This window comes from Nicotiana attenuata, chromosome 10 (assembly GCF_001879085.1).
Source record: "Nicotiana attenuata strain UT chromosome 10, NIATTr2, whole genome shotgun sequence".
In the NCBI taxonomy this organism is placed as follows: Eukaryota; Viridiplantae; Streptophyta; class Magnoliopsida; order Solanales; family Solanaceae; genus Nicotiana; species Nicotiana attenuata.
This window is the reverse complement of record NC_031998.1, coordinates 3,604,337-3,613,893: the sequence shown is the minus strand read 5'-3', so window position 1 is coordinate 3,613,893 and position 9,557 is coordinate 3,604,337. Positions and strand designations below refer to the sequence as shown.

Below are 9,557 nucleotides of genomic sequence, written 5' to 3'. Positions count from 1 at the left end.
ATATATATATTATCTATATATATATATATATATATATATATATATATATACAGCAATAACTTCATTAAAATCTTTCAGTTTACACCAAGGCAATTATATCCAAACACTTAAATTTTCAGTCAAGAGTAGCTTCTGCTTTTCCTTCAAAATACCTGCTTTGTTTCCTTGCTAAGGCCTTTCACTGTCCAAGTTCAATAAATATTCTTTCACATTAATTAGCATAATTTAAGCACATAAACTATGCAAACAAATGTACCTCATCTTTTGCATCTATTTCCCAGCCCACCATTACTTCTATTTCCTTGGTGAACATAAGCCTGTTAATTGTGTCATTTAGACTAACTAAACCAATAAAATACTGGAACTGTAGAAGTTCGCGACTTCACAAGATTTTGCAGATAAATTTCAATCATCATGAGGCATGCATGCAAAATAAATAACTTACTCGGCATCAGAAATATTCATGAAACTAGATTACATCTCGAGAATTCTCATTATCTAAAACTAAAGAGATACTTAAATATCACTTAACACCACAAAATGCAATTGTCCTAGTTGGAGGAGAATGATTATCTAGTCAGAGGTGGTGCGGGGGCATCCAGATTGTTTCCATAGGTTTCAGACATTGGGCTACGATAATCCAAGGAGAACCTTCATAAAAGCCGAACTATTCCATTGGGTAACTCCTTCAGCATACAGTACATCTCGCTCTGAAGGTTCGTACTCATTGTTTGATACCTCAACAGCCTACAAGGCCGAAAAAGATAATTCAGTATCCATTGTCCATCTTCTGTGGTGGTTAGCATGAATCAAATTCAAAATCTGTTCATTAGCATGTGTACTCAAGAAAACAAAGTAAACATGGTCTTACATTCACTCGTAATAGCATGTCTCAAGAAAGGATCTAGATTTTATATTACCTGGTAAAACAAATAACCCTCTGGCAGAGTTGCTGGACAATGTCAACTATGTTCTTGACATGCCATATTTACAAAGAAATAAGCGAATGCATAGAAAATTTATAGGAGAAAGTCAATATCGATCTCTGTAACAGTATATAGCTGAAGCATGACAACAGTAGATATTTTTAAAGAGATATGTTACAAGGAGAGCAGAGCCAAATGCATATCGACGACAATGGTCGACAACTCAGATCTACTAGATAACCGAAACAACTAACTGCTCATACACATTTGAGATATTTTGTGCAAAAATGAGTTTATGTAACTAATTGCACTAAAGACTTTTACTGGACAACATTTTTTTTCTTGATAAGTACTTCTATTGGACAATTTGATTCAGTAAGACTACTTTGATGCTCCAAAGAGTACCTTGCTCAAGAAGTAATCTGCTACATCTGGAAGGAAATGAAGCTCATTTCTTCTCATGTATATTGTATAGCAGGATCCTTCCACGCCTCTTCAACTAGGAAAACATATTCACGTGTTGCTGCAGGAAAAAATGCATCCAAATCTCCAGTGACAATGATGTCCAGTAGCCAATCAGAGCAATGCTTCAACCTCGGGTTCAAGGAATAGATGCACTGGTTAGTTTTGGGCTGATTCCAAGTTACCACCTATAAAGTTGAAGTCAGTATTAAATTGCATCCATTAGTTCCTTTGATATTGTGGATCATAAATGAAAATGGAAATTACAAATGAAGGTCCTTATTAATGTACCAACGAGGATATCTCTGACCTTAGTAAACTTGCTGTATCTTTTTTAGCAAGTGGTGTGCAGCATTTAAACTCCATATGATAAGACTAGGAGATGTCACGGTCAAAGGTGAAACAAGTAAATAACTGAAATTAAAATTGAAATCTCTCTCTTGAAGATTCCTCTATGCAACTTCATATTACCAGTTTACCACACAAAATTGAAAATTTACTCTTTACAAACATCAAGAATAAAAAAGAACTGCTCTATCTTTATATAGTTTATATAGCAAAAAGACATCCTAAAAGGAAATCCATGACAAAAGGTAAAACTAACAAATATTTTTAAGGATAAACCAGAAACAAATGACTGCAGCAGTAATAGCCAAAAGGGTCAGAAAAAATAAATGCTGCAGTCAACATTTGGTGAAAGAAATCCATAAAAGAAGCAGCATGACTATAACTGACAAAATTGACCAAAAAAGGAGATACATTTCACCACCTACAAACAGGAAAGCTTCAAGTGCAAAAACATAAACTGTGGCTAGTAAATAGAAGGTAAACATTAGCTTGGCATTTAAATAGTGGACACTAATGGTTCTAGGACAAGTTATTGCCCAGAAATATAAAAGGAAAACTTTGTTGCGCGGACTCTCCAAAACAGCTGCTGCTGTACCTGTGACGGATCCTCCAAATGTATTGTATTTTTGGAGGATCCGACACACACCCATCGATATTTTTAGAGAATCCGAGCAACATAGATGGATACTTAGTTGTAGTACAAATGTAATACCTTCTGAACCTTGAGTTCCAGTTTAGTTATCTCTCGGCCATTAATGTAGACCTGTGTGGTTCCATTGCTTGCATTAGGACTAAGTTTTCCAGTAAAATTCAGGTTTGAACTCACAATGCTATCTGGTTTCTCTCCTTCCTGTTAACTTAAGAAGTTAATGCTGCATTAACATTCTTACTTCCCGATAGAGATTACTATTAATGATTAGTTAAACTTCAATAAATACAGTTACCTTTTCCCCAAAGTCCAGATTCGTTGTCATACCAATAACTTCCAGGCTTCAACTTCTGAGGGGGTAAAGGGCACCCAAAGAGTTCTGCCATCTCATCATGCTTCAAGGGAAATCCATTAACAAACAACTGCGCTGGTTTGAGCTGATTAGCAGCACATTCTTTCTCTGCTTGCATTATACTGAGCAATGCTTGCCAAGTTTGAACCTCTTTGACTCATCAATAATCAATTAGCTCAACAACAACAACAACAACAACAACAACCCAGTATAATCCCACTTAGTAGGGTCTGGGGAGGGTAGCGTGTACGCAGACCTTACCCCTACCCTAGCTCATCAATGGAATTTAGCTCATCAATGGAATTTACACATTTGCATCCCTCAGGCATTGAGGCCATTGCTCTTAGCACACAGTTGCTGCAGTTTTTGCATCACGCACAAGCTTTCTCATTATTTCACACATAAACAGAATCTTGATTTGTTTTTCTCCTTGGGAACTCCAACGTACTCTGGAAAACATTATTCTCAGTGTCTACCAGTTTTTCTTTAGATCTATTAATAGTGTTGAAAAGTGACCATATTGGTAGAATGTTTTGCAGCATTTCAGAGTCTGTGCGCAGATCCCGGCGACATTAAGGAGGACCTGAAGAAAAAGCAGGTTTCTGAAATTCTTGGATTTTGACTTGATGGACTGATCACATCAGTAACATGAGATATGTGCAACTGAATTGAATCTATAACAGGTGTCACGTCCAGGCCTAAAGATCTTCTTGATTCTGATAGAGGTTCTGCTATAAATGACGCAGGAATTGTACCAGAATTCATATTAAGGGGTTCTACTCTACGAAGCTCGTTTAATATATTGGATGACCAATATACACTAATGCTATTGAGTGGAGTAACTCTAAAGCTATGAGCAATCCAGGCTAGCACCTTCTTGGAGGAAGCAACCTCCTAGCCATCTCCCTCCAATTTTTTATTTAGAAAAGAAATAAAGTGGGAGAGAACAACTATTCTAGTTGTGTGAAAAGGTGGTGGGAGAGTTAAAATATTTGAAACTTTCTTTTCCACTAATTAAAAATAACATAGCCCAAAGAAGCAAGTCCTTGGACACATAATGAATCTTGAAGTACTATTTTGGCAAAATGATTTTCAACCTTACATTTTGATAGTATAATAATATGATCTGGATTTGGCAATATGAATAGAAATCACAAAAAATTTCAAGCAAGCTTTCTTACGTGATGATCAGAGAATAAACACATTGTTAATTAGTCATGAAGAGCTACTAACAAGTCCTTGGATACTAACAAGTACAATCCTAGCCTTGTCTATCAGCAACAAACCAGTTTCAAACATAAAGTAAGAAGCTGTTTAGTATGCTGCGATTAATACAAAAGAGAGAGACATAAGATTATCAATACGAAAAGACAATTGAAGCGTGCGGAGAGGATCTTGGAAAGCTTAGGAACTCCTGTTCCATTTTAGCATAATCCCGATACACATAACTCCTACCGTATCTGGTGGCAATGACGAACTTCTCTAACACTATTGCGTTCTTGAGCAAATATTTTACAAAAAGATCCTCGACCGAACATTGGCCCTACGAATATTCTCCGCTTCCAGCATGTACGACTGCAAAACAAAAAGAGCAGTTAGGCAAATGCCTACTCCGAAATAAAGGACTGAGAGACTCAAAGTCTGATATAACATACCCGTAAGCCCATCACGGCCACCTCTTCCATCACCGCGACGTCCTGAACCTCCCTCAGGGACTCGTTCTCCTCAGCCTCGGAACACAACAGGCTGAATTGATCCACCAACTCGCCCCTCTGGGCCAACAGGTTCATGTCGGCAGGAACCTCAACAAGGCGGGCCAACCCCTCCGTATTGACCACCGAATAGGTAATGCCCTCCTTGAACATTCGAACGTCATCGGGGTCCAAGTCAAACTCAGACTCATACTCATCAACCATCACACTCTCCCCCCTCTCCGCCGCCGACGGTGTGGCACGACCTACCGAGGATGATGGCGGTGTACCCAAGGTCACGGCAGTAGCGCCCGGGGATTGAAACTCCGCACCATCTAGATGCCCTGCGACATCCGTAGCAGAGATTTCCGGACGGGGCACAGCAGCAGCGGAGTTCGGGCTCTGGCTAGCGGGAGCAGCACCGACCATCTGCTCCCCTTCGGCAGCAGACTCTACAGCAACACCTCCGTTTGGGCCCGCCGGAGGAGAATCCAAGTTAATCACCGTCGGGGGAGCCATCTCAAAACCCACTCTCCGCCTCTTCAACGGTCCGTCTTCCTCCCCGGTCGACGGTGATTTAGCTCAGGAACGGACAGTACCAGATGGGCCTTCATCCTGAGGTACGGCCTGGGTCGGACTAGTAAAAGCCACTGATTCCACGGATGCCGCCCTCGACGAAGGCCGAGCCGTAGATGCCGCACTTATCTGAGCAGCCGCAGCCGGTCGACGGAACGCAAACTGAGGGGCCCTGACTCTGCGAACCCTCCCTAATCACAGCTAACGAAGCTCAAAAAGTAAGAAATAACCAAAGGAGAGGTTAGAAAGTAAGGAGGCAATCTCACCTGTAAGGGGCCTACGCCCGAACTTCAGATGAAACGATGCCCACGTACCAACTCCCGCTGTGTGGGGGAGGATGGCCTCGGCCCATTCACGAATCCCCTCCAAGGGAGGCGGCGATACTTTCTCGTCTGCAAAACGTCGAAAATAAGTCTGTATGTAACACAAGGCATAAGGAGAGTAAAATCGAAACGAACTTCGTCAGCCAAGGGCAGAGACTTACGGACAAAATTCCACACCGCCGGAAATCCAGTTGGGTCCTCCACGAGATGCTCGATCCGCACAAAGAAAAAATTATCAGAGAAGCGGCGGTTGGTCCTGTCGTCCACCCCGATCACCAAGCCCCTCGACCCACATTCAATACTAACTGCCGCTGCCGCCTACTGTTATCAACTACCACCACCACCACCACTACCACCACCCACTGCCCCCACCAGGCCACCACCATCATCCTCAACAATAACCACACACTCACCCAATAACTACCACTACTACCAACCACCCCACCACCATCAATAATCATAGCTGGCACTGCCCACCATTATAAACTACCACCACCCACCATTATTAACTATCACCACCCACCACCATTGTATGGGCAGATATTCGACCATTCTATGACAGGCCAATCCCATCAGGACCAATTTATAGTGAATGGTCAACGCTGCTGACTTTTGACTTATGACAACTATCCTTAAGGTAAATAAGGGGACGTCTCCACGACCAAAAGGGGGGCCCATTCGTGACCAGCTAAAAAAGCCTGAGGCTATAAATACCAAGAGAGAGAACCTCCCAAGGGGGGCTTCTTCTTCTACACAACTCTGAATACACCAAAAATAGAAAGATATACTCCATAAGTGGAGCAATAAACAAGATCAATGTAAGATCCTGAACCTCTTCAAGGAGAGGCAGGTCAAGCTACCTTGATGAATAAAACCCCGTTTATATTGTCCCATAATTGATTACTTCTATGTCTCAAGTTTGTCTTCTAATTCAGTGATTAACTATGATTGGCTATGATTTACCCCTTGAATTATTTCGATTGATTTGCTTGGAAAGTATTCGATAATTTTCCACCAAACAATTTGGCGCCGTCTGTGGAGATTTCCTAGCGAAATCACATAGTTTCTCCCTGGAATCGAGGCCAAAGGATGCCCAAAAAAAGAAGAGAAAGCAATCCAACTCAAACGGACCAAAGGAAGCACATCGAGCGCATAATACTCGAACGCATCAAAGGAAACTGAGATCCGAAAAAGACAAGAAGAAGAAGTTTCCCCCCTCTCCCTCAGAACGAAAGTATGAGGCATTTCCTTCACCCCTAACGCGGTGTCAGGCCGAAAACCGGCACAGGGCTATCTCAAGCCAGAACCGGGACTCAGGCCAAGTGCCTTCGCCATCAAAATATATCAGGTTCGACCCCAGTCGAACCGGGACTCAGGCCAAGCGCCTTCGCCATCGAATATAGTAGGTTCGACATCAGTCGAACCGGGACTCAGGCCAAGTGCCTTCGCCATCAAAATATATCAGGTTCGACCTCAGTCAAACCGGGACTCAGGCCACGTGCCTTCGCCATCAAAATATATCACGTTCAACCTCAGTCGAACCGGGACTCAGGCCAAGTGCATTCGCCATTAAAATATATCAGGTTTGACCTTAGTCGAACCGGGACTCAGGCCAAGTGCCTTCGCCATCAAATTATATTAGGTTCGACCTCAATCGAACCGGGACTCAGGCCAAGTGCCTTCGCCATCAAAATATATCAGGTTCGACCCCAGTCGAACTGGGACTCAGGCCAAGTGCCTTCACCATCAAAATATATCAGGTTCGACCTCAGTTGAACCGGGACTCAGCCAAGTGGGGACTCAGGCCAAGTGCCTTCGCCATCAAAATATATCAGGTTCGACCTCAGTCGAACCGGGACTCAGGCCAAGTGCCTTCGCCATCAAAATATATCAGGTTCGACCTCAGTCGAACCGGGACTCAGGCCAAGTGCCTTCGCCATCAAAATATATCAGGTACGACCTTAGTCGAACCGAGACTCAGGCCAAATGCCTTCGCCATCAAAATATATCAGGTTCGACCTCAGTCGAACCGGGACTCGGGCCAAGTGCCTTTGCTATCAAAATATATCAGGTTCGACCTCAGTCGAACCGGGGCTCAGGCGAAGCGCCTTCGCCATCGAATATATTAGGTTCGACCTCAGTCGAACCGGGACTCAGGCCAAGTGCCCTCGCCATCAAAATATAACAGGTTCGACCTTAGTCGAACCGGGTCTCAGGCCAAGTGCCTTCGCCATCAAATACACCAGGTTCGACCTTAGTCGAACCAGAACTCAGGCTAAGTGCCTTCGCCATAAAATTTATTAGGCTCGACCTAAGTCGAACTAGAACCAGGCCAAGTGCCTTTGCCATCGAACTTATCATGTTCGACCTTAGTCAAACTAGGGCTCAGGCTAAGTGCCTTCGCCTTCAAATTTATTAGGGTCGACCTCAGCCGCACTAGGGCTAGGGCGAAGAAAAACCAATTGCAGTCATTACAAGGTGACTGCCCCTCCCCGTTCATGTCAGGCGAAAAAGCCATCATTATCAATCCAAAACTGACATGACGGCCTCGGTCGAATTCAAGGGTTGATCGTCCCTCCAAACATATCCATAAAAGAAAAGGAGAAGAACGGAAGATAGAGTAAAGCGCGAGACAAACGATGGAAAAAAGAGTACAATTGTCTACAGAGTTAAGAACACGGTACCCCCGCTTACACCGGCCCCGGCTGGTCAAGACAAGAAAGAAAAATACAGAAAAACAACAAGAAACAACCGAGCGCCAACCGACGAATGGGATATAAAGAAAAACAACAAACAACGATAACAAATCTTTTCTTTACTCGGCGCCACCACCGCCGTCACCATCACTGCCACTCGCGCCATCATCAGCCTCAGGTGTCGGCACATCATAACCACAGTCGGCACGAGCTTCACGAGCCTTCTAGCGTGCCACCTCGAAGACGGCCTCGGTCACAATACCCGCCTCCAATAAGTTCTTGTAAACATCGCGTTGAGCCTCGACGTAGACCCAAAGTTCATGAACCTGGTGGGAAACGGCAGTATGCGACGAACCAGCCTGGCTCTGCAGTCGCCGATTCTCCTCCTCCAAAATCGCAATCCGGTCCAACATGACCTGAGCCTCCAGCTCAAGAACACCAATCCGCTCCTCGAGCCCCGCCTCCTTAAGGGCTGCTGTCTCCCTCTCCGACTCAAGCCGGGACTCATGCACACGAATCGACTCCTCCAACGCCACGGCCCTCGACGAGGCACCCTTTTCCCGAAATTTTAAGGCAACAACCTCGCCTTCCAGCGCCGCCAGTTTCCCGCTCCATTTCGCAGCCGCCTCCGTTGCCTTGACCCGGTTTTGCTCAACCTACAACTCGATCTCCCTCAACCTGCCCTGCAGGTGCACACACTCAGCTGCAATTCCTTTTCCCACCTCAAGCTCCTCGTCCTTCCGAGGAATCTGCTCTTCAAGAGCACGTTTACAGCCAAGCGCCTGCAACAGCTGGTGGTCCTGCCTCACCAACTCCTCGCCTAAAGCCCGATTACCAGGCTCGTTCCGTAAATGCTCGTGCAGCCCTCGGCACCGATCACGATAACGACGGTATTTCCCCAGCATCTGCCGGAAGATCCTCGAGCGAACCTTGGCTCTGCGGATGTTCTCCACCTCCAACAAGTAAGTCTGCAAAACAAAGGAAAGGAAAATCTAAGGCAAAGGCTAAAACGGGAGGGGAAGAAAGAACTAGGAACGTACTACGTACTCTCAGGCCCATCACGGCCACTTCGTCCATCACTTCAATATCCGAAATGCTCCTCAAAGACGCGTTCTCGGCCTCCGAACATAACAACTCGAACTATGACACCAAGCTATTTCCTTCAGTTAATAAGTTCAAATACGATGGAACCTCAATAAAACACCCCCCCCCCCCGCATGCACCGTAGAATTGGTAATACCCTCCTTAAACATACAAACGTCGTCGGGGTCCAAATCAGACTCGGACTCATACTCGTCCTCCACCACGTCCTTCCGCCTCTCCGCGGCCGTTGATGTAGAGCAACTCGCCATGGCCAACAATGGTACATCAAAAGTCCCGACGGCGGCCTGTAAGGATCGACCTCCGCCTCGGCAACAGGAACTTCGGACGGGGTCGTTGAGACAACAACATTCCCTTGGCTAGAACTAACGGGTTCAACTACGACTAACTCCTTCTCCTCGACAGCAAGCGCCACAGCCGCACCGCCCTCCGA

The 9,557-nt window shown here is 44.8% G+C and overlaps 1 pseudogene; it reads right to left on the bottom strand.

Moving 5' to 3' along the window:
- LOC109233539 lies at positions 395-2,855 on the bottom strand (annotated as a pseudogene).